Source organism: Topomyia yanbarensis, chromosome 1, assembly GCF_030247195.1.
Source record: "Topomyia yanbarensis strain Yona2022 chromosome 1, ASM3024719v1, whole genome shotgun sequence".
NCBI lineage: Eukaryota > Metazoa > Arthropoda > Insecta > Diptera > Culicidae > Topomyia > Topomyia yanbarensis.
In genome coordinates, this window is record NC_080670.1 from 15,162,497 (window position 1) to 15,189,613 (window position 27,117).

A 27,117-nucleotide genomic window follows, 5' to 3' on the forward strand; every position below is an offset into this window, starting at 1 on the left:
AGATAATGATAGCACTGGATAAAGAATTTCTTCAGTTATGTTCGACTTTTGCCAGATTTGAAATATGTAGCAATAAACAAGAATTATGGTAAAAAATAATTTCCAATGTAAAGTATGCTGCTATTCAAAGTTTAAACTCGTTTTTCTCGAAATCAATATATTGTCACTTAGTCCATTCTGACTTAACACCGACCAATTTAGGGTGTTGTTGGAATAGGTAATCGAAAAAGAGAAGGAAAACTAATAAAAAAAGGTCTGATGCGCAAACGTGACTGTCGCACAGTTATGCAACCACGTTAGTCAGAATGCACAACTTCAATTCCATACTCTGGCGATGACGAGGACCCCGAAAGTCATTTGCAAGTACAAAAACCAGACGCAGCTGCTGAAACAACAACAAATACCGTCGCAGGAGCTCGCCAAAAAAACTGACATACATGACTCCACTCTACTCTAAGCATTTAAAGATAGCATAAAACAATCTCCACAGTGTGTTGTTCAGAAATCATTAATTCATGGCAAGAATGCAAAGAATTCTCCATCCTCAATCAATGAAATCGTTACATCAACTAGTGAAGTACAGATGGCGCAGTAGATGCTAAGCGGAACGAACCGGCGTCTCTTTTGGCGGCTTGATTCACGCACATGGCAACATTATTAGGATGTGTCGATAAAATCACTACTTAAAATTTCACTATTGTAATTTACTAAAACATAACACAACAGGAGAAACGATCTACTAAACGATTGACTTCGATTAGCTATTAAATATACTACAGTAAAGACCCGTTTTTATCAGCCCCTTGGCGAATTTTAAGTTGATAAAATAAGGACATATATTTTTCTGTCTCTTTAATAAACCGAAGCTCTTAAAATAATCTTCTGTGGTTCTCAGATATAACCTCGCAACCTTTTCTGATTATTTACTTTAAGTTCTTCTTAAGGGGGTCTGACAGCACAAAATTTAAAAAATGTTATTTTCATTGTTGCATTTTTCGGATCTCTAAGATAAGAAATATATGCCCAAGAAAGGATTTACTCGAATTCAACTTGGTTCATCTGCTAGAGCCCATCAAACTATTAACTATCAACTTTCATGTAAAGCTGATAAAATCGGGTCAAAAAGCTGATAAAATCGGGGGTTGATAAAATCGGGTGCTGATAAAATCGGGTCTCCACTGTATATGTCACTGGAAAACACTGAAAAAAATTAGACGAACACAAAGACACGCCCGAGCGAAGCGGCAGTGGTGCCAACCACTCATGTATTTTTGAGTTGTTTGAGGTATACCAAAATTTAAATTTAACTTCAATTGGGTCATAAAACACGCAACCTGTTGGTCTTTTCCGATGTAGCTGACGTCAAAGATACGAATAGTCGAACATTTTATACTTCTTTTCGAGAGCTGTAGAGCTAGGGTCTCGAAAGAGCTCCTCTTCAGAATCACTCGTTACAATTGCAGACGAGACGGGAAATGTCACCCACTAAAACACTGCTTAAGGCAAATTACAGCGGGTCGTGATTCTGAATGTGATATTCATTGTACGGTTCAGGTATGTGCGGGGGTAGGGACTCGCGATCGCGTGTATCATCGCGAAGAGCTCGAGCATTTGTATGTTAACGTGTTCGATCGCGTGTGCGTTTGAATGTCGCGCGTGCTAATGTGTATGTAACTTCGCGTGTATACATTATATTTTATAACCGTGCGACTATACGCATATTCTCCTGTGCTCTTGGACGCGCGCGGACTGTGAATCTGATACTTAATTTTCGGTGGAAGGTTCTGATACTAGAGAAGTGAGATGTTCCATATCACTTGAGTTATGTCGCCATGGAACGTGTATTGTCTAGTGGATATGAGCGTCATTTTTATAGGTCCAACTGAAGGCATGGTCCCAGACTGTGGGTCCGAGTAGGGAATTCCGGACGTAACCGATTCATGTGCGCGTAAAGACGGGCGTGTGTAGGTTCACACTTGAGACAGTATTTGTAAATTTATAAGAGCGAGAACGTTCACTAAGTCACCGGGATGTTATCCTGTTTGCGAGCTCGCGGGCATCGATGTGCTTGGATGGTCGTTAAGAGCTCGAGTGTTCATATGTTAACGTGTTTGTCGCTTGCACTAGCGTGTATGTAACTTCGCGTGCATAAGGTCGATTTTATAGCCTTGTACCCATTCGAACTTCCGCGTGTATTCTTGAATAATCGCGCGCGGGCCGAGAATTTGATGCTTAATTTTTCATGTATGACACAGATGATAGAAGTGAGTCAGTTTTCCCATATCACTAGAGTTACCGGTCATGTCGCCATGGAGCGTGTTGTCTAGTGAATATGAGCGTCATTTTTCGATTGGTTCAACTGAAGGTATGAGGCAAGCCTGCTAGGACCGAGGATAGAGACTTCTGGACATGGTCGATTCATAATCGCGCGAGGGGTGGGTTAATGCTTGAGACCGCGTTTGTAAATTTATAGGTGCTAAAACGTTCACTCAATTACCGGGGTGTTTTAATGTTTGTGAGGCCGCGGGCGTAAGGATGTGTGGATAATTGCAAATGCATGTTCGCGTTTGTGACCTAGTTTGTGTTATCGCGAAGGCCACGAGCGTTTGTACGTTTGGAATGGGAGAAATTGTGAGTCTATATGGGAAAATATGCAATTGATTGTGTTAGCGATCGTATGAACCTAATTTAAGATATAGTAATAAAAGGAAACATAACATGCCAAATAAAGAAAAAAGGAGGGATTATTTGGAAGTGTATAAATTGACCGATATTGTTTTTGGTATTAATGAGTAGTGGAACAGTAAACTGACAGAAGTACAACAAAAACAGCCTCATGAAATAGCAGAAAAGAATACATTTAACATGTAATCAAACTACTTGAACTCGTCTAAATACTAGCAAATGATGTACAACATGTCAAAAACACGTTCCACGTTGCTTCTAGAAGTGTAGTGGGTTGCACGTCACTTTCTCTCTGCAACTCAGTTTTATGACCGGAACGCACCTTTCACTTGATTTTGTGCGATTCGTCCTTAGATGAAACCGGATTCTATTATTTAATCGGTTCAACCACAAATGGTCCAAAATATCGAAAATTCACACTTGAACGACGATGACAACTCCTTCCCGAATGAATCGAATCGAATGCATAAATTGAATACCGGAAGGATTACTCACTATTCTATCATATACGCCAATTCTGCATTCATTCCCTAACCCAGCTGTCACAAATAGTCGGACGAATACATACAGACAACTAGCACACAACAATTGTTCACTAGTACCAAAACCTACGATTATAAGAAAGCGACCACCAGTCAGCTTCTACTTTTATATTTATTTATTAGCCTGCGCACGACGACTAAAGCGACCGATAAAGCGATACACAGTGACCGCCACTGCGAGCCATGTCCACCAATACTGCAATTAAACTGTGGAACAATGCCCAAAGCAAAAGTCAATTCGCGTCGATCCGCCAGTCGACCACGCCAGTACGCACAGACTTGTGGTTCATCGTTAGTTAGGGCTGGTACAGAGTATGAAAAAACACAAAACATAAAAAAGCACTCTCGGTTTCTTCGATGCACCACTATCGAGGCGTAGTGCAATAACCATCTTAAAACATTTGTCTGTCAGCGATATTTTAGCACTACACGAAATATGCTTGATGTTGTTTGCAATACCGTGAAACCCATCAACCTATTGGAGGGCGAACTTTTTTCAAACTTTTTTGTGTTAATGGTAAAAGGTGCACACCTTCCTTTCATTCACCTTGCTGGGTTAACTGTCAAGGTTCACCCATGTAAAATATATTGTATTGTGTTTACATTTTCGTAAAACGTAAATAAAAATCATTCTAAAATTTAAAAGGTTCAATAAACATATATTGTTAAATTTAGACTTACAATGTTGAGTATATAAAATCCTTGCTAGGAGTTGTGAGTTTTGCCGGGATTAACGGTGAACTACCTTCAAAGTTTTTACCTAACTTTTCATTATTACTGGAAATATCGAGATTGAGTTAAAAGAACTCAACTTTAGGTGGTTTCACATTCGCGTGTAGTAGATAAAATCGATAGATTCCGCACCGGTAAACAAAACTAATCAACGGTTTGTCGTAATTAGCAATAAATAACGACCAACGATTATTACATCTGCCCATGATAAATATATTGCATTGGATATTGCGCTCACCACTAAAATACGAAAGTATCTGCTCGAATCGGTTACCGTACAGCTGTCATTGGAAAAGTTTGATGGTAGTAAGTATATTACCCCCCCTCCCCCATCCAACGGGTTTTACCGATGAAGGGAAACAGCTGCTCATAATCACCAACCGAGAAAGGTTAAACTTATTTCATTTCGCCCGGATCCGGTTACCTTTTTTCGACGGTGTTCGGCCAAACAAGCAAACAACGTTCGATTGTGTCACGATGAAACGTATGTTAAGGGAGATTTTGAACAGCTTCCTTTTTCAAAAGATTAATACAACACTGCCGGTGAAAGAAAGATTCAAGGTTTAGTCGAAAACACAGGCGAAGTTTAAAAAAATGGTTTGGCAAGCGATTTGCACTTGTGGTTGGAAATTTGGATTTTACTTACTGGCCTTCCCGAGCAACACCAGTTGTTGACTAGCAGTTTCAGCAACATAATTCGTTACATAAAGGTATCTGGCAACCATTATTTTGCTGGTTTAGCAACCCAAAAAGCGCACGTATAAAAGCCTTTGCTTATGCAACTAATCGCTGTCGTTGCTTGTTACGAGTGCTGCTTGGGTTGGTTATTATATACTAGAAACGAAAAAAGACACAATCACACCATTAGATTAAGGAACACCGGGGCAAGTTGAAATGCGGGGTAAGTTGGAACGGAAGTCTGAACCTTCACTAGAAAAGAGCAATCGCCGAGATTATTTTTTCCAGCAAAAAGCTTCCTTAACCTCACCTTCTGAATACGGTAGCGGTAGTTTGAAACATCTCAACGATTTTCGCACTTTTGTTTATTTTTCGTCGTTCGCGAAATCAAAAACCTCTTTTTCCTAACCAGATCAATTGATCGCAAAATGTTATGGTTGCAGATTATTACTAAAAAGTTGTATGTTAAACAATCGTTCAGGATCTATCAAGTGTAATTGTTGTGAACTGTCTGTTGAGAAACTATTGTTCACCTTAAATTTTTAGCGTTCTATTATACCCCTTATTTTGACACCCATTGGGACAAATAGAAATACATATGGAGGGGAAAGTTGGAACGACAGTAATAAATCACTAATCTTTAATTTGGGATTGATCATTTTGTTTTACCATTCGTTGTCGTCCGCTAGTACACCAGAAAGCCGACGAAATATTTCTTTTACAATTTAATAACAAGTAGTTACATACTTGAATTACTTTCGTTTATAATTTGCTGCGCAATCTCAAATTTAGTTGTCAATTTCTGTGTGAATTTACCGAAACCAGCATTCCAGCACAATCACTTTCAAGCTGACTGAAGTTTCACGCAGAATCGAATTCCTTCAGTGCAGGGAAAATATGTTTTAATTCACCAACCAACGCATTCATTTGTTATATGTGGCCAGACGGTGACATCTTTTATATTTTCGAGCATAAGTGAAGTGTGAAATCTATGCCTGATGTATTTTTGCTCGATAATTCATAGTTAGAATAGAATTAAAATTCAGTTTGCAACTGAAATTTAATTTGAAACGAAAATAACTGAATGAATGCGCTACGACGCATGATTGAACGACAAGGCAAACAGCCAAAGCATACCGAGCGTGATTTTTTTTCGTTCCTCGTTCCTTTCAAGCTCTCTCGGGGGTGTCAATATTTCAGAGTTCTACTAGGTAGGATACAGGATTTGAATAAACAGAATGTATTAATTTATACCGCTAGCAGATGATAAGTTGTTTATTTTATGATTTCATTAGAGAAGTTCAAGCTTCAACTTTGAAAACCCCGTTTCAACTTGCCTGTACGGTGTACGTTATTCAAACTCCCATCCAACTGAATTGTTCTTCGTTTCTGCTTGATATGTCTTCACATCAATAATAAAATTCTATAGCGAAACGTTGAAACTCGAAATTAACTCCAGTATACGCTCTAGAGTTCAGCACCCCTGCTCCCCTTGGATCTGATCACTCCAATGCTGCCCATAATCGCATTATCCATTCTAGGGGGTTTCCAATTTACATGGGACCGATTTGCGCCTAAAGGGCTGCATTGTAAGAAAGAACAACCTGGTCGTCTTATCTCGTAAACAGTATGTTCTATATTTCCGCAAACTAATTGCTGCTGCCCAAGACGTACCGTAACGAATCAAACAAAGATGAACTCATGTTCGTACTAGCTATGATGTAAATATCTGAGAGCTTACTTCCAGCTGTGAGGGACGATTGAGAGTCAACAATCCTGGAGGCAGTCGGCAGACGATAGGATGTTCTAGCTCACATTATTTTCATAATTGATATCACTAGTTGCTTCGGAGTGGGTGGTGAAATGCACTCGCATCCCGACCAGGAGAAAATAACCGGGCAATAACCCGAGCATACTATTTTTTGGTATTCATACGAAAACTTAGTATTAATTGATTATTATACCTCATTGAGGTATTGATCAGGTATTGAAGAAACATTTTTCAAAACCTGCTTAATACCTCAATGAGGTATAATACTTTAATTTAGTATTATTTATGTATTCCAGTTATTTTCACAAATACCAAACCAATACCTTATTGAATACCTCCATAGAGTGAATTTTATTATTGGAAGGTTGAAAAATATTTAATTATTATTCAGGTATTATAATAACTCGTTTCATTATCAAATAGTTATTTGTAGAACATGCCTGTGTTATTTTTTTTTTTTTTTTGGTATTTTGCCTCTTATGTAGAGCTCATTAATACCATATTGTGGTAAACAGTCATTGATATTGATACCTAAATTTAGTATTCCGCAATTATTTTCTTCTGCTCGGGATGAGTTGTCTCTTGTTTAGGTTGGGAACGATGATATTATTAAGTGTGTCATATCTATTACCCCAGTGTTTATATTACTTCTGAGAACGATTCGGTTGATCGATTTCGTTATTGTAAAAGTAGCTGAAGGGAAACTATCAGTTCATTAATTTAAAATCAACACACAAAAACAATAATTAGGAGTTGTTTCCTCAGTAACTGTAGTGTACGTGGTGTTGCCGCAGGTTACCTCTACGTCGGGAATATAGAAGCTAAAGAGTACGTCTTTGACAACGTTTTACTCATTAGACCAAGAAGACAGTTAATTCAGTGATGAACGGCCATTATTCCAAGTTAGTTTTGGCTTCTACTTCGTCATTTATTATTTGTTCGACATCAAAATTTCGTTCTAAAAACGTTCAAAGAATTCAAGACGATTTGTAAGCTAATGCACAGAAGAACAGGTTTCTAAATCATTTTTCCAGTGTTTCAAAATGCGTAATCCATATGGAACAATAACAGACAAATGACTGTTTACTCGAACACGTCTGCTCTTCGACAAGTACATATTATTCCACCTTTTGGCTGCGGACACAAACCAAACCTAGCCCAACTTCAAGTATGGCATGTGAAAGGAAAGCAACCAACCTTGAAAGTGACACCCCAGGGACGGCGAACAGAAAGGCACAGAGACCATGGGTGTAAAATGCGTGTTTGCATAACAAGTACTCCATCCTACATGTATACATATGTATATAGCGAAGATGACTGCTGTAAGTGTTTCAACATCTACACGTAGGTACTACCCAACGGACGACGGACACGGATTGTTCTTCTATTGCCTATTCTGGCCATGTTTCCAGAAGTAAATAGTTAGCATTTATGATGCTGACCGGCTCATAGCTATAGCTGTCCTCAGTCCATAATGTGTATGTCGGTAGTTATCTGGTATTGTTCCGGCTTGTAATTTTCACCGTAGCAAAGCCGTTCCGTTACGGCACATTATCCAGCCCGGTACAATACTTGGGTGGCTTACGTTCTCTAAAACTAACCCCCCGCCTATCCAAAAACTGAAAACGGTGATGATGTGTACTTCTATTCGACTTTGCAGGGCTATAGAGAGCTGACCATTGGCAGTTTGCAGCAGCCCTGACCCATGTCTAACATCGTTGTAATCTTGTTAACTTTCGTGTGAAGAACTGACACTAGCTAGGTGCAGCATGGTTAAGGAATTTGCTGTCAGTAGAAGATAAATTTGATGGATGAACGATGTAGGGTTTAGTTATTTATTGTTGTCATTTTGTTTGATTTTACTTGTAAATAGATATATGCAAGTAGAGAACGGTAAAAAAGATTCGTGCAGTTGTAGAGAAGTGAGCATAAGATATAAAGGATCGGATTTTTTTTTAATTTTAAGTAACTAAACAACATTTGTAATATTTTTTAGGGTAATCGGCCCTGAGCACAATTGGTCGGTGTTAAGTCAGACCGGACAAAGTGACAAAATATTGATTTCGAGAAAAACGGGTTTAAAGTTTGAATCGCAGCATCCTCTACGTTATAATTGGAAATATTTTTTTGTAATAATTCTTGTTTATGGTTACATATTTCAAATCTGGTAAAAGTCGAATGTAGCTGACGATATTCTTTATCCAGTGCTATCATTATCTCATTTTTTGATGTTTTGCGCCTTGGTCCGGTCTGATTTAACACCGACCAATTGTCTTGTATATTTTAGCAGCGGTCCAAAACCCCCAGGTCGGTATAGAGTACGACTCTGTCATCTACCTCGACCATGACCGTGTCAATTTTTTAACGCAGAACATCTGACCTAGTTTGAGTCTGAGATCAAAAGTAATATTTTGTCTTGACCTAAATTAGGGCCCCTAATAGAGCGGCCCGTAAACGTTAGTAGCATCAGCGCATTCTAATAAAAAATTTATTGCGTATTTTTCCTTCTTTAAATCATGAGCTGTTCGTTTCAATTTACACAAAACTGTAATAGATGCATTTGTTCAGCTTGTTCACAGCTATATCTCAAAGAAGCGGAAGCAACGTCAAAAAGGTTTATCCTGCGGAGCTATCGTATGTTACGGCCTCGGCCAGGATGGATTCTTAGTGATCAGTGGGGCCATAGCACTAGCCCAGCCTATCATCCTGTACACTAAGAATATATTGCAAAGTCTGTCGATATAGAAGATCAAGTTCCGCAAAGGAATATAGTACCAAGGTTTTGCTTTACTAATAACGGCAAACATCTAGTTTAAGAAGGTTAGTCCACAAAGTCGCTCGAAAAGTTTTGTTTTTAAAAAACTGTTTGGAGAATACAAGTATTTTTTCAGTTCTTTCGAGATTATAATATACGTTGAAGTTTTATAGCATTGTATGTGTTATTCAAATAGCCTTTGCCTATACCTGAGCAAATTACCAAATGAGTCAAACTTGTGCGTAATTGATGCGAAAGTTCGATGACTTTGCTGTCCCATCCGACTATGGCCGCTGGCGTTGTACCATTGTACCAAATTATGGTTTTTATTCGGCTTCCTTGAGCCTCTTCGCCGTTGGAAGCAGCGGCCCCTTGTAAGCAAACCTGTGATGCATTCATTTGGCCGAATTACTCAAACATAGGGTGCATAAATTAGTTAGCAGCTGTGTTGAAGCAACGTGGCGTAGCCACATTAGGCGTCATTGTTATTTATTTATTTCATTCTGTAAGTAAGTATGCAGGATGACAGATGACATAAATATGCTAAATATTATTTGATATTATTTGATATGCAATGTTTATTGATCTTTATAGATTAGATAGATTCAAATATTCAAGCCACCGATAAATTTTAAAATAAATATTTATACGCAATTAGACCCAAATCGAATGTTCCGGATCATGACTAAATGTATTTCAGGTTCCTTGATCTTGACCCTTTTACGATTGACGCCTGCGCATTTTACTTAATTGCACACAGTCACCGAATGTGAGGACTGCTACGTAGTTCTATACTGAACATAATTTTAGTTAGTCTTATGACCCATTCGGCCTAACGGCATTCGGCCTAATAATCCAGCACCAGATAGGATCCAGGATAATAGTTTGTTGAGTACCAGGACCGGGGATCCTTGATTTCCAGGATTCACAATCTTCAACTTCTCCATAATCTTTGAGTTCCAGGACCAAGGAATCCTTGGTATCGTGATTTGGTCTTAGTTTAGAACCGCCATCCCCAAAATAGGACCAAACCACGATTCCAATGTACCAACTACCGCCCCTTTGCAAAACGACGATTAGCTTTAAAAAAAACTACTAAACGTGGAACGAAAAACATAACTTATCCACTGAAGATAATGCTAACCCGCATCGAAAGGTCGGACAAAGAAGTCGTTCTAGCCCCCCCCCCCCTCCTCGTAGGCAGCTAAGCGGAAATATAGAACAGGAACAACTAAAGCTTTGAGCTCCTGGATCCATGAATCCCATAATCAAGACTCAGGATCCAGAAGCCTCGATCGATTCTCCAGTTCCAGGAGCAAAGATCCTAGAATCAATGATCCTTGCGCTCTGGATTAAGTAAGCTTAAGTTAGAAAATCAAGAATCTTCGTGTTCCATGAAAAAAATGCTTCGGTTTTAGAATCAAGGATCCTTGAGCTCCAGGATAGTAGATCCTTATGATTCAGGATTGAGAATCCGTGATTGCCATATTCAAATATCCAGGATTAAGGATCATTGAGATCCAGGATGAAGAGTCCTTGAATTCCAGGATCGAAAAACATTGAGTGCCGCGATCAAGAATCCTTGAGCTAGGATCAAGGATATTTATATTCCAGCATCCAGAATTCAGGATCCATGACTTCCTCGAGTTTAGGATGAAGGATCTTTGAGCACCAGGATCAATAATTTTTTTTTGAATTTCATATTCAAGGATCCTTGAGTTTCAGGATACAGAATCCTCGACTTCGTAGCATCAAGGATCTTCGAGTTCCAGAGACGAGAATCTTTGAGTACCATGATCAAGGAACACCGAGTACCAAAAACAAGGATCCTAGATTTCTAGAATCAAGAATTTTTGTATTTCAGGAGAATTCCAGGACCAAGGGCCCTTGAGTTCCAGGATCAAGGGCCCTCGAGTCCCAGAATCAGGAATTCTAGTGCTCCTGGAATAAGGAGTGCTATGATCAAAAATCCTTGAGTATCAAAAGGAAAGATACTTAAGTTCCAGGGTCAAGGACACCTGTATTACAAAATCAAGAATCATTGAGTTCCAGGATAAATAGCCCTGAATTCCGCGATCAAAAATATTTAATTTCGTGGACCAAGGATCATTGATTTCCAGGAATAAAAATATTTTAATTCAATTGCGTTTGAGAATTAAGTATTTTTTAGTTCCAGAGCTCCTATATCCAGAATTCGTGAATTTGAATATCCTTAGTTCCAAGATCCTTCAGTTCCCAAATATTTGATCCTTTAGCTCCTGGGTTCTAGAGTTCCTGGTTCCTTGAGTTCCTGGATTCATGAATTCCTGAATCCATGAGCTCCGGGATCATTAGTTCTTGGATCCTTGAGTTTCAGGATCTAGGTTCAGGATCCAGGATCCACGAATACGGATCCTCGAAGGTCCGAAATCAAGGATCCTTGAGTGCCATAAGCAGGAATTCTTCAGTACCAAAATAAATAATTCTTAAGTTCCGGGAACAAGGATCATTGAATTCTAGGGTCGAGGATTTCTGATTTCTAGCATCAAGGATCTTGGAGCTATAAAAAAGGAAGCTTGAGTTCCAGGATCAGCTTTCTTTGAGTTCCAGGATCACGGTTAACTGAATGCCAGGATTAAGGATCTTCGAGCTCTAAGATTTTGTACCTTGAGTACGAGGATCCTTGAAATTCAGGACCCGTGAGATTCAGGATTTTTGAGTTCTAAAATGTTCGTTCCTTGATTTCCAAGATGCTTCATCCTTGAATTCCAGAATCATTGATCTTTGAGCTCAGAATCTTTGAATCTGAGTTTCAGGATTTTTGATCTCTGAGCTCCTATATTCTTAAGTTCCAAGATCAATTTACAAGATCCCAGATCTTTGAGTTTCATGATCAAAGATCCTCGAGAATCAGTACCAGAATCAAGGGCCCTTTAGTTCCAGAATCAAGGATCCTTGTGATTCAGGTTCATGGATTCTGAGGTTCTAATATCAAGGATCTTTGAGCTGAAGAATAAATTATCCTTGAATTCAAGTCAAGGATCGATGATCTTTCAAAGTCAAGGATCCTTGAGTACCAGAATTAAGAATCTTTGATGTTCAGCATCTAAAATCTTTGAGTTACAGGATCAAGGTTCCTTGAGTTCAAGGATCAAGAATCGGCCTGAAAATATAAGAATAGATAAGTAAAGAAATAAATTATAAAATGAATTAATAAATAAATATACAAAAATTGATGAATGAATAAATATATGCTGTTGCAGGTTGAGTTTAGGGTTTATACATTCACAGATTGGTCTGTACTGTCTTAAATTTACTTAACAATTTTTGATGACAGATTTATAGCTTTTTGGCAAATTTCAAGAATATCTACAGAATTTTGTCTCGATATTGCACAGAAATTTTTCGCCGATTTTTACAGTTTTTGTTTTCTATTCGAGGCATTGCAGATATTTCAAAGTTCTTTTGGACTGATATCGAGATTCCAATTTGGGGTCCTTTGGTATAATGTTTACTGATGTTTAGCTATTCCATCCACATCATGACCGGGCTGATCAACCATGCGTTCCCATTGTACTGTTGCTTAGCGGGAACGCAGGGTTGATTGATACCAACCGTATATATTTTGAGTTGTAGTCGTTATTTAAAGAGATAATTAACTGTGAATGCGTAGAAACTTACATTTTGAAAACGCCTAACTGATTCCTTAACTCTCCTTTTGCTGATTGTGTCACTTTTTCAACATAATTCTCCTTTCCACCTAAAAAAACTAACACCTCACTTACAGCGTTGACTTCAACGCTCAACGTCACACTTCACCAATACACACGTGCTGAACAACGCTTTTTGCGGTTAAACCATCGTGCTATTAATCCAACTGTTCCTTCAACGTATGTATTGGTATTGGTGCTAACAAAAAGCACCATTCTGTCGTTTTCTCAGTCGCGCTGGCAAAACCAGAGAGAGAGTCGCTAAAAGTAAATACCAGACGAACGATGCCGTTCGCACCTCAAAGAAGTTTCCCGTTTTCCTAGTAGAAAAATGGTTAATTTTAACCAGCTCAAGTATCAGTTCCTGTACCATGTGCTACCAGTGTTTGTGTTGTCAGTAAATATAGTCTACTACGAGATCTGTGAAGTACAAAAGTGCCCAAATTCGGTCCCCTAAAAACCAGATGCTCCAATCAGGTGAAAAATCAATTTTCCCACTTGTAAAATCACCCCGTTCGGAGAGTACGAAACAGGCGAGAATCCCAATCAAAACATAAGGTGAATATACCGTGCATGGTTGGTAAAATGTCAAAACATACCTTCGCACGCTAGTGCGATCGAGTGCGCGCGTGTGTGAGAGACGACGGCAGTGCGCATGACTCGAAGAAAAACTCACCACTCGAGGAAAAACACATGTGTACGACGACCCTTAAAACGGAGCACCCGTCGGAAAATTGCTCTCAGTTTTTCGTGAACTACCAACTCGTCCGTGTGCACCGTGGCTCCCCCGGAGGGCAACATTTGCCAGCATCGAAAAAAGAAAGCAAGGTGTTATTTTTTTTTGTTCCCCGACGAATCAGTGCAAAATAAACGAGATTAACTTGGATCAGAGCCGTTTCCATATTTATGCAAATTGACACTCGCACAGGGAAGAAAATCCGTCCTTCGACCGTTCCGATTTGCAGTGAGTGCAGAAAAATAAAAGAAACACTTTCGAAACTTTTTCTTCTGCTGAAGGCACTGCAGTGGTGAGGAACTTGTACCGAAACGAAAACTATTTCAAGGATAAAATCGCTTTTCCGACAGGCGCCAACCCCTCCTCTGTCAGCTAGTCTGCGCTTCGTCGCACGTGCCACCCAACAGTTTGCCAGCCTTATCGGCCTTCCTTAGTACGTACTTCCCTTCTATCTATCCTGTCGACGTGCGGACGTGAAGTGTGGCTGTTGGAGTAAATTTTCCCAGTGATGGATTGAAGAGCATGAGGAGGAACGGAGGAGGCTGGACTTGAACTAGCAGTAAATTAATCGCAACATAAATAGCCCACAGTGTAAAGTGCCGCACGGATTCCGGATCGGGTACAAAAGAGCAAGGTTCTGCGAAATGTTGAACAAGTCTTCAACAAGTTATTGCTGGTAGCGAGAACTTTGGTCTGTGCTGCAGGAAAACTTGTCACCGAGCGTGGGAGGAGAAGTGCATTGTTATTGTCACGGAGGAAGCGCGGTCCAGCTCTGAAGCAAGGATAACAGGATAATAAATCATTTACTTTGACCGACCGACCGACGGCACGTGCGAGGTTGCTCCTGGTACGTTGCAAAAGCGCTAAATTGATGGCTGTGTGTGTGTCAGTGTGTGGTCATGAATTGAACAACGACTCGTAGTGATTAATATGTAATTAGGGTACCCGTACCCGTTGATATTGGTTCTGTTTCAAACTGGGTCTAACTTGGACACAGTGCGCGAGTGAAAGTTCGTGCAGCGAACTCAACGAATTGGCAGAGACGGGATCCTTCAGGGACATAGCACGAGAAGGTAAGCAACTTTCGGCTTTGGAACGATGGGTTCACGTTCACAAGCTACTGAATAAGTTATATGTTTCGAAGGAAGAGATATCATTTTGAATTTTGTATTTGTGGTAATACCTCGGGGAAATAATGATTGTATTTATTGATTGAAAGAGTTACCTTCTTACCTTTAGAAGCGTTCTGGACTGCTAAGGGCTACAATATGATGTTCTCATTTAGCCATTGGCGGTGTTTTTGTCGCAAACGGTTTTTATCCACTCTAACAAGTGGTTGTTGAAAAAGTTGATATACTTCACTGTTGACTGTTACACCCGATGAAAATGGATGCAATTACTCAAAATATGACTCCGGAGAGATGTTTGAGGGGATTCAAATTGGCTACTCCATGATTAACTAGAACATGTGAAATTGTCCAGAGAACCAACGTAGGCAGTCTAGGAGTAACTTTCCAACCTCAATGTGCCTATCTCAAGAATCTTTAAAGTGAAAATTCCGCCACCGCATAGTGGTTCCAAACCTCGAAAAAGGCGGCCAAAAGATTTTTTTTAGCTTTCGATGATTTTTACATTTCTTTCAAAAGAAATGTATAGGATTCTGTCAAACTTTAAAAACTTTTTCCAAGGCCAATCCCAATCGATTCAGTTCGACAAATTGAGACAATGTCTGTATGTGTGCGTGTGTGTAAGTGTGTATGTACAATATGTCATGTAATTATCTCAGCAATGGCTGATCCGATCTTAACGAAATTATGTTCAAATGAAAGGCCCAACGTTACCATTTGACACTATTATTTTTGTTTTCCGTTATGTTTACTTTCTGAGATATGGGTGATCTAGTCAAAACAAAGCAGGTTTTTATGCGAATAACTTTTGAACGAAGTGATCACATCAGGCAGACTAGATTGAAATAGAAAGCTTGTAAAAATACCTTTCAAACAAGCTATGGATGGCCAAAATCCGTTCATGAGCGGCGGCGTTATTAAACATTTCATTACTGCATTACTGAGCAGCAACAAATGACCAATGTAACTAGAAACATATTTATTCGCAGAAAATTCAGACTTGTAATTTCAAGTAAGTCCATCCATCAAAAGCAGATTTTATGTCCAGTGACACTTTCAATGACCGTTTCCCACAAACTAAATACTTATCCTGAAAATTTGAATCATTTCTTTTTCATAGTATTGGTTGGTATAGGACTCATTTATCCATATTTCCTGAACGAAAATTCTGAATGAAATAATATACAAGCTATAAGGATGACTGGAAAGAGACTACATTATAATCAATTCAACGGCTTTTGTGCTATCGACATAGCATAGCTTCACACTATTTATTTCAATGCAAATGAAAACTTTTAAATATCTACCTGCCCCATTTACGAATCGCGTTCTCTCTCTGTCGCTCTCTGTTTAAAGAGTTTGAAAGCACATGTAGCATTGTCTCACTTTATTTTTTCGAATTGCGCATATCTACGTATACATCACAATTTTTTTTTCGGAATTTGTGACCAAAAAGACAACTTTGAATCCCAAAACAAATTGAACGTTCCATTCCAATCATTTTACTCATTTTATCCTTTTCATTCATTTGATTCATTCGATTCATTTGATTCATTTAATTCATTTAATTTATTTAATTTATTTAATTCATTTGATCTAATTTGATCGATGTATTTTATTAATTTGATTTATAATAATCATTGTACAAAATTCGAATTTGAAGACCTATTGTTTTGCATTTTTTGCTTTATTTTTTATTTTGTTCGTTTTATTGATTTTATATAAATTATTCAATTCATTCGGGGTTTTATTTGTGCAGGACTGTAAACTGCAAACTTATGAACGAGTTCTTCAAACTAATGAATGAGCCAACAGTGATATGTGTAAGAAATGTCTCATCCCACTGTTAGGTGGATTAAGTTGGTTTTTTACAGAGCAAAATGGATTAGCGCTTTAATTTTTCATCAGTGGATATTACCATCTTAAGAATTCTTTTTATTATTCAACAATCAAAACCTTCTTTTGCGGTGAATTTCTCAATGTTGCACCTAAAATAAGCCCAACAATGACATTAAAATAAATTACTGTATTCCAAAAAGTGGTTTCCTGATGTCTACAACTTGCTAGAGCAAACGTAAGTTAAAAAAATCCATTATATTAAGAAGTTGTCATAAAAACTATTGGCTACAGGGTGTCCCACATCAAATTGCATCACGGAGAAAATGCCGTAGAAAATCGAATGGATTGATCCTTTTCAAACTTACAGATAATACAATATTACCCATTCAATACCATTACCGTACACTCGCACCCCACGCTTAACTCTACTCATTAGGTTCTGTAAAACATCTGGCTGCAGCTTCTTCTGTACGGAAACACACTTTATTCATGTCTTCCTCAGATTTGACTTCCTTGGGATGCATCCATAATTGCCCAGTATTTATCGATGGGCCTTAGTTTGAATAGTAGCACGAAGCTAGATCCGGCCAGAAGATCGTGTTGCTTCAACAGAGAAAGTAGACACTTCTGTAGGCACTCCTTGGGGTAGATCTCCCCGTTTGCATTCCCGGTAGTCACGAACAGCGCACTCCGTTTGCCACATGAGCAGATCGCTTGCTAAATCATATATTTATTGGCAGACTTTTTGAGCATGTATCCACATTTTTGTCTCAGTGTATTTTTCGCCGGATCTAGCTTGCAAACCAACATACGAAATTTTCATCCAAGCAGCTGAAGAAAAAAATCTATCTCTCTCAAGGGAACATTTAATGTGCAGACAAGAGCTTTTATAATATTTTGTTGAAATCAATACGGAAGGAAATTCCACTCACGAAAGAACGACGAAATCGTGCATCCTAAAATCCAGTTTGTTTAACAAAGAAATAATTAATTTGAAAAATCGGAAGCAAAAGGCTCACAAAGTTTACAGGAAGCACAATTAATAGGATGTGAAACAATATCTGAGCTAGCTTTGGCTTTTTCTTTGGCACTAACTGTGTATAATTTAAAAACGAGATCTAGTCATGCCTAAAAAATTTTTATAATTGCATCAAAACTAGGTTGAAATCATGCAACATTCCATCAAAGATATCTTTGGATGGAAGAGAGAGTGCAATTTCAAAATTTATCCACATCGAAAAAAATCGTCACCGTCGATATTTTTGCATAGAAAAATTACAGAATATTGTTGAAATGATACATTATAAAGTACAAAAGTTTTGATCAATTCGCTTCATCCAAATATCTAAAAAAAACGCAAAAAAATGTTTTTCTCACGCTGAAACCCTAACCTCAGCATAATCAAAGTAAAAAGTAACCAAATTGAATGAATTCTAAAAGTTGAATAACAATTTTTTATATATGTTCAAATATTTAAATGCAAAAAAGTTCTAGACAATTTAGACGACCTTACCTTAGCAGCTTCTGCGCAAGGGTGTAAGTGTAGGAATTGGCAAGTTGAGATCTGTCCTTGGTACATCACCAATGTTGCATGAATAAAGTGTAAGACTAGTTACAGTTCTCTAGTTTCTATGAGCTTGTAGTAATTTGAAATACAAATGATCGAGCGTTTTCCGACTTTCGATTCTCTCATTGATAAAACGATAGAAAAAAAGCTTTTTATTTCATTGGGTCTTAGGAGCGATGCTTCACTTAAAAAATGATTATCCAATAATGCTGAAATTTTTTGGAGTTGTTCAGTAAATACACAGTTCTGACATGAGCGAAGAATCATCTTTCGGCATTCGAAGGAGTGTAGAATAATTAATTGTAATTTAATTGGTATTTCTTTTTTAATCAGGCGATAACGACAAGCCCCCCGTTTGTAAAGAATGTAGATTTTTCTGTTTAAGGTGATATTAGCGAGCGTTATCGTGGCCATCTTAGATAAACTTTTTTCCGAAGACCCTGTTTTGAGGTTCTGTTTTTACAATATTATTTAATACTTCAATAAATAAAAACTGGGATTTAGTCGCTATATCATGTAATTGTAATTGTTAAAAATTCCTTCTGGAAAACTAAACAGTTATTCTTATACAAACGTATTACGGCCGTAGTAGTAGTTCAGGGTATTGATTGCGTGTTGGGTTTGAATTCCATAGATAAGCTTGCCTTAGCTGTTTCTTAATATGGTTTTTCATAATGTTTCGTTTGATCACAGAATTGCAACTTGATTATTTGTGCGTGATATGCGCAAAGAGTAGTCTGTGTAAAGGAACTTTGTGTTTTATATTGCAGAGTCAAGTAGGAGGAAATGTGTCAATCTAATTGTAAAAAAGTAAAATCACAAAAATACCACACCTCTGTAAATACTCGGATAGTAGCTTCTTCTAGTATCCTCCCTAACAGATCCCATTTCATCAAAACACGATTTTTTATACTATGACAACACCGCACGTGATGCTAGATTATGTTACCGTACCTCGGTACTCTCATCGCTCAACTACACGGGGATATTTTAGACGCTCGAATTCTCGGTCTAATACGAAAAAACTGGAAATCATTGACCATAGCATTTGAGCGTAGTTCCATTGCTTGAGTAAATCTCATTTTGATAGATCACTATGTTTATAATCATAATTTGTGCGTCTAGTAATTCACGTTTGCATGCCGTTAGATCTATAACTATAGGAACGAAAACCCGCTTAGTAGCTATTCTTTCCGGATGAATCGCTTCGAATGGAACGATCTGTGATTCACTGGCAGAAGAAAGAGGTTTTAGGCCGCAGTGGAGTGAATTACGGCCGATAGGTGGCGAGAATACAGTTTATAGAAACACGAAAATATTGAAGGTAAATGTGAGCAAATCCGATCTGCTTACGTTGCTTCTCATAAACTTTGACACTCTTATCTACAAATTGTCGAAGTCACTAAGAAGAAATTAATTAAAAAGCATCCGAGACCTCGAATTAGCAATAAAAAAATCTACTGCTAAAACGGGAGAGAGAGACTTTGTGTCTTCAGTAAACGGTTTGAAAATGATATTAGAAACAACTTTGTAGAAGGCACGAATACTCTATGTATTCAGGTTATCGAGATATATTACATTGTGTGTGTGTGTGTGTGTGTACCAAGGATGCGAATGGTACCGGTAAACTACATTTTTTCCGGTACATTTACATTTGCACAAGCCGTACAGCCCGCTACAGCGACGCATCACTACTGCTCTTGCCAGAACGGTAGCCAACCGAGTACACTTTTCCGTACAGCAGTAAATTACATTTTTGTTTTGCTGCTGTACTCCGACTGCTCGGAGAGAGTATGGCATAGTAAAGTTTGTCCTTTCGCTTTGTACACTTTTCTCTGCATAGTCAAAGGGAAAGGCCTGAACACGAAGGCGTAAATGAACCACATTCATTGTCGTCATTTGTGATTAAATAAATATTAAATAGATTAAAAATATTAAAAAGTGTAAAATAAGGAAAGTGAAGCTGATGGCGGTACTTTTTTCGTCATGTTACTGCTTTGCACATAGGCTACCGTACAGCGCTGGGCGTCCTGCACTAGCGAACGACAGCAGCGTCGTATGAGAAAGGAGAATGTATGCAGAAATATTACAGCCGTAGAAAAGGTAGGCATTTTGCATCCTTGGTGTGTACAACTAATATGTCAACAGTTGTTACAGTCGGTTCCGACAGCATGAAGTAACAAGTTACTTTACGCTTGTCCAGACATGCCGTAGACTCAGGTGATTCGCATTTCTAATGCCAAAAGACCCTGACTCCTACGGTAGTAGACAAAAAGTTAAGTCGCCGGTGAACTCTAAGCTTGCATATATGATCCTTCCACGCTTTTCTAAACTTTCTCCCTTCAACTCCTTGCTCTCCCTTGAGTACTATGGCTCTAAATATTGAAAAATATACTTCACCTTCCAGTCCCTTGCTAATTAAATGCCGTAACAACTGTTGACAAATTGACTCAATAGGTCGTTAACAAAAAAATGGTTAACAAAAAAAATGGCAAAAAAAATGTGTACTAATACCCATTACAAAGTTACTTTAAATTAATACTTTTGATAACTCTTACATGTGTTTGGCCTTCTGCAAAGTTGTTTAGAACTTTGAAGTACATAATATTGTCCAAAATATGAGTCCCTAAAACTTACAATAAATACGTTATATGCAAGAAAACAGCATTTAAGCTTCCGGCAGTCGCGCTAGTGCACTAAGTGCACGCTGCTCTGAAAATCTAGCGAAATCGTCTTAGGGCACCAGCGGCTGCTCGTTCAGCGGGCCATAAGCGCGACTTCCGGAGGGTTAATCAACTTTCGTAAATATTGCTCTATATCGTGATATGCTGCCTATATAGAGCTCCCGTGTCTTCATCAAAGTAATTTATAATATCATTCTCAATAACTTATCAGAAGACTCCAAATCTCAAATTTTTTTTTTAAATAATCCTCAACTCGCTTTTAGGGGGACTAACAACAAAAAAAAATTGGGAGTTGTGCTGTATTATGTAATAAAACTTCTTCGAAGATATGAAACTACTAAAATTATGTTCTCTTGGTCAAAAATCTATTTTTGAACATTTATTTCAGTAATCTTGATTTAAAAACAGCATAACTTGAAAATGCAACCTTGTATCCGAAATCTAATTACGCCATTCAATTTAGCACTCAAATATACACCATAAAGAGCCACTTACTTCACTTTTGAAATTTACCTAATTTTCGACCCCTTTGCTCATAAAAACCTATCCTGACGTATTAGAGGCACACGAAAAACACCATCTTTATTATTTTCCTTCTACTTTCTAAAATAAAAAAAAAACAGAATGCAGTTTTAGTACACTCAAGTTAGTTTTTGTCAAACAGTTAAATAGACGGTGATGCCACATACTTAAACATGGCACGTTTCAAATAACGAGATTCGTTGCGAAAAATTGCACCGCTTCGTAGTGCTATGCACTCACAGCACAACCCGTCACGTATTTCAGCGAAACCTATCACTAGTAGTTGATTCTGATGCCCTTAAACATAGTATGGATTTAGTTGACGTACATGACCTCAATGCAAAGTACTGTTGGACGCCCACCGCGGAAAATATGTTCCGACCATCAGCGGCAATCACTGCAACCGTTAGAGCCGAGACATATTTTGCTTGACGTAAGTGGTTTTGCGTTGCACGTGTTTTGGCGACCTCGGAATCACAGAAATTGGTTGCAAACTATTATTTTCTCTTCATAATACGAATTCGTACAACAGCTAATAATTTTCCGATGAAATGGAAATAACATCGGTTAGGTCCCGACCAAACCAACATCAAAGCTTTCTCTGTCTGAAAACGAACTCTAACGAATTCCCTCGCTACAATGTTACCATCAAGATTGCTTTTCGAAACTATAATAGCGGCCATTACCACTCGCGGTACCCGCCCAGGTGTTATGATTTGAAATCACTCCCCCTCTTCGCGGAAAATGTATTCCAATGTCTGCGCTTTTCGCTTCAATCGTGAATAATGCCCCACCATCGTACGGGTACGGATTACGCTGCGGCGGTCACTACCTACCCAGCCAGCAACTGAACTCTGTGCACAAAACATTCACACCAGCTACCCGACTCCGGCCTGGTCGTGCACCATCATCACCAGGAGTTGACCTATATGCATTTGTTTGGCATATCTAACTGAAAAGCCATCATCAGCGCGATGATTCAGCCGGGCGATATCGAACTCGATAGCATTTCAATTCAAGTAATCCATCTAATGAAACTTTCATCCTATGTGCCGCCCAGTGTGTTGTTATCTATCGGAATTAATCACTCGAATCGCTGCCGGCTATTGTTGAGCTGGGGTTGTTGGACGGCTGTTGGCTTCTATACGGGGGCCTGCCTACATATATAGATATTTAGATATATCTATAGCTATTGCGTGCAGGCTCGATCCCAACCGCAGCAGCAGCAGTTAGAACTACAGCAATGGTACTCTGACTCTGGCAGTGCACACACTCACGTAGCACCATGAATAAATTAAGTTTATTACCACTGCACATTGTAACGATGGTGGTGAGTTGCACACGGATTCCGGCTTAGGATTTTGTTTGCTAGAGCTGCTTTGCAAGGACGTTTGGTGGAGTTGCCAGATGGACGTGAAAAAAAATATTAGTTTGCAACTATATGGGACGGAGGAGGTTGGCAACCTGTAGGCATTAAAAATGCTAAATTGCACTATCTGTGGTGCTGTCACGAAAATGGAAAATTTATTGGCGTCACGAAGCTGCATCACAGTTTGGACATTTATAACTATGTTATTGTTTGATAGATTTTTATAGTTTTACAATCAGAAACTACGTTTAGAAACTTCTAATCGATAATTCGTGGAAAATTGTAGTAGAAAAACAAACAAATCCCAAACCACGCTATACACTTCTAAAATGGCTGCATCACTTTAAACGGAATGGTACAGATTAGTCGCGCAAATATTTTGAATTATTGTCAACAAAATTGGCAAATTCTCTGCCGAAGAACTAGGAAATAGCGTTTCGACTTTATCTCATAAATATTTGGCACTGACTTAGCGCCAGATAGCCGATTTTTCTAAAAAAGAAATACTGCCTGTGTTCAAAACTAAACAACTGCTTACTACTGAGACGTGGCTGAGTCGCTAAGATTTGCCGATAACCTGTACACATTGACCGAAGGCCATGCAGGCTCTCTTGATCCTGAAATCTCTGTGAGCTGTCCGATTAAGTTTTGAATCAAGAATTACTCCAACATACTTAACTTGATTGGCGTCAATGATTTCAGAGTCAAAGAACTGCAACGGACGAGCTCCGGTTGTAATCCTTCCTTGCGCGAAAAGCACCATTGATGTTTTATTTGGATTAACTGATAGTCCAACATGAAGACACCATTACTCAACAACCATCCGCGAAACCATATATCGATCCATTAACTTTCCTGCACAAGCCATCGGCGACAAGGTTCTATAGAAGTGGTGACAGCACAACATCTTGAGGACATCTGCAGACACTCAGATTCCTTATCTCAACTTGTCTCAACGATGAACACAGATGCCGGTTGCTAAGCATTGCGTCTATCCAGTTCGTGATATACGAAGGTACTCCATGATCTCGTGCTGCTTCGAAAGTGATTTCGAGAGACACGTTATCAAAAGGACCTTCAATATCAAGAAAAACTGATACACTTGCATTACCTGCGGCGGGTGCCCGCCCAAGTTAACATCCGGAATGTAGTGGTCGATTAAACGTTCCACAGATTTGAAAAGGAAGGTCAAACTGATCGGTCTAAAGCTCTTTGCCTAATTAGAAGTGACGCGGCCACCTTTGGGAATGAATCTTACAGTTATTTCCCGCCGCGCTAATGAAATGCAAGACTACAAGTACGAACATTTTTCAAAATTGTTCATATCCTCTTTGAAGTAGAACTGGAAGGATTCATTCTTTTCCCGGAGACTTATACGGAGCAATACTTTCATTCGACCATCGATGGCCAGCGAATCAGAACTAACTGAAAAGAACTCAGGGGCAGTCGTCGGTGATGGCTACGTTACAGTATGTAAAGTGTGTGTCAAAAAGACAGTTGAGTACTACATCTTCGTCAGACGAAGATTCACTATTAGCAGTTCTAATCGAACTGGCATGAAAGTCTTTCGATTTCGAAAGTAACTTATTTAATCTACTAGACTCGTTGAAGCTTGGGACATTTGTGCCGAGGCTTTTCCAACCACTTTGCTTAGAGGATCGAAGGGCATTTTCGTAGGCTTTGCGAGCGAACTTAAATGCCTCTGACCCGTCCCTGCGTCAGCGATACCAAGTTTTCGACAGTTCGAGCTCCAACTAGCAATACCGTCAGAGCAGAGAGTTACATCTAACACTTCTTCGCTGCCAGCTCGTGCAAATGTTGGGCGAATTCCTACGTTAAGTGTGTGCAGATTTGTACTGCTTAAGTATTCAATCAATTCGGTACCTCTCAAATTGATATCTGAGCTTTTCCAAATTTTGTGGTGGAATTTGCATCATCGCCGATTATGAGGGGATACCTATTTCTGCCACAGTATAATACAACCCTTTTGAAAGCATCAGAAAGTGATACGGCAACTATGCCAAACAACAGCCGTATTCTTGTTTATGTTATCAACACTCATATTGACCGTGACAGCACAAATATCGCGAGTTGTGAGGTTGGATATAAGACAAGCGTCAATAGCACTATTCGCAAATGTAGATGCACGAGGCATTTCACGTGGATTTGTCATGCCGTCATGCTACGAAGACGAGGTTAAGTAGCTTTGCAACATAGAAGTTTCCTTTATGGCAATACGGTTCCTGAACCAAAGCTATGGAAGCTTTTCCTTCCTGCACGTTGTGGTTTGTAGACGAAAATGCAAACGGACAACGGTAAACATTGGTTTCTTCCATGTGCCCCGAGTTGTCTAATGACGACCGTACCTTTACCCGAACTAATTTAAATCCATTTGTTTTTATACGTTTTTAGTCGCTTAAAATCACATTGCTTTGAATCACTGAAATACCTACATTTCGTAATCATACGTGCTACTCAAATCAAAAGTCACAAACCGAACAACTGGCAGCACTGCCCAGCAAGCACTTCTGTTCGCACTCACTAGCTAGAAAACCAACCAAACCCCCGACTGTATTGGAATAAATCCAATCATTCCGCAGGAAGCCGCAACCAATCCAGCGGTGGAGCACCATTATATGAATATACGCAGAGTGGATAACGAGAATCGGGAGGAATGTTGTACATCGAAGCAGGATAAATTAGCGAACAGGATGTTGCACTGGACGGATACTTTTAGTGCGTCTCTATTCGAACGGCCTGTGAACGGCTGCTAGACAATGTAACCGTTCGAATGAATATAAGTAACTTCACAACTATATCACTACACTTCGAACCAACGGGGTCAGGGGACTTGCGGAATGAGTGAGAGGCGAAAAATGTAAATCAAACCAACTGCAGATGATGCTTGATCGAGTGGAGTCTCTAATTCACTGAACGAAGAATGGTTGCTGCAGCTGGGTTAGTAAATCAGTGAAAACGCTCCATGATGCATGTCCGAGATCCTGAGTGTGGGCATTGGATCCGATACGGAAGAACCTACTCCAGCTGGTTGCTAGCAGCAAAGGTTTCGAAATTCACCATACTACCAGAGCGAAACCAAGGCAACTGGTAGTGCAGAAAAACTTTTGCATAATAAATAGTATTAATAGTAGTTGGAGTGTGGGGAACTACATGTGACGCTGAAAAACCGGTACATGACCATGGCCCTGTTTGTTGTTATTGCCCAGCTGGGTTGTGCTTGCCGGATGTGGCGCACGTTTTTCACCTGATGGGGAGGCTATAATTCTTCTGAAGTGCATAATGCAGTCGGTGAGCCAGGCAGATCCGGGTAACCTTCGCTAGTGAGATTAAATCCGTGTGACTTCTGGAATAAATTATGTAGTGGCTGTGCTGCATTCCTGCGTTAGGTTTTTTAGTTGGACTGGGTCAGGGAAAAGTGCATTTTAAAATAGGACAGCTTAGATTTTACGAATTTTAGGATCATAAGAATTTTGATAATAAAATAAAAACTGTGCACATGTGTACCAGAGATAAGGGGGCGCATGTCATCCAACGTATATTTTACAGCACAGAGACAAATAACAGTTGAATTGATTTAGACTACGTTTTCCAGAGAATATAATGAAGCAATCATGACCCATTGTTCGAAAAGTAATAAGAACTACATAAATTAATCTTTTTTTTTTTAGTTTTTGATGTAAGTGCCAATACCTTATTTAAGATTTTTTCCAACGAGGAAAACAGCTCGAAATAGTGAGTTAAGCAAAAGTAATTATGTGAAAAAAATTCCCCAGAGGCAGGATTAGAACCTGCAACCCTTGGGACTCCATTGCACAAACCCGGGCGTGTTTGCTCTCGTCATACCTCAGTTATCTGGGCAAGGGACCAGAAATCGACAGTCTTCATTAGTTCTGTCACCCACTGAAGTACTATGAGTAATCAGCTAAAATTAGCCACGGTTACTTTCCTAAATTGAAAATAACAGCTACTGAAAACATTAATTGAACTTAAGTAATAGAAAAAACCTCATTAGAGAATCACCGCCCCCGTTTCTTTCTTCAATCCTCAAAACACTGACTCGGGTAGGAAACAAATCACGCTCAAAATTAATTAGAGCTCTGCTTCCAGTCGAACACATCCTTTCGTTTCAGTCTTCGAGTAAACGAAACTGCCTGCCTGTTGTTGTTGGTGGAGCCATCGGGCAAAGATACTTCAACCAGCCTGAAGAAAAAGCTCGGCTTGGAAACAAAGGATCTTCCTTGTGCATCCTAGTCAGTATTTCTTCCTTCAGTCCGTGGGCAGGGCAACTTGCTAAACCTAGTGATTAACCATTCCACGTCTTTTGAACATCAAACTACAAAGCATCATCAGTTCTGTATTAGTAGTCTTCTCCCGGCACCGACACACTTCCGGCAGCAGCA

At 39.1% G+C, this 27,117-nt stretch overlaps 2 protein-coding genes across 3 annotated transcripts in view; both read left to right on the forward strand.

Moving 5' to 3' along the window:
• Nucleotides 1-27,117, forward strand: part of LOC131676955 (protein distal antenna-like) — a 112,582-nt gene that overhangs the window by 56,653 nt on the left and 28,812 nt on the right. The gene's annotated exons all lie outside the window — the stretch shown is intronic.
• LOC131676953 (uncharacterized) overlaps nucleotides 1-27,117 on the forward strand; it is a 171,149-nt gene that overhangs the window by 10,481 nt on the left and 133,551 nt on the right. The window lies entirely within an intron of this gene.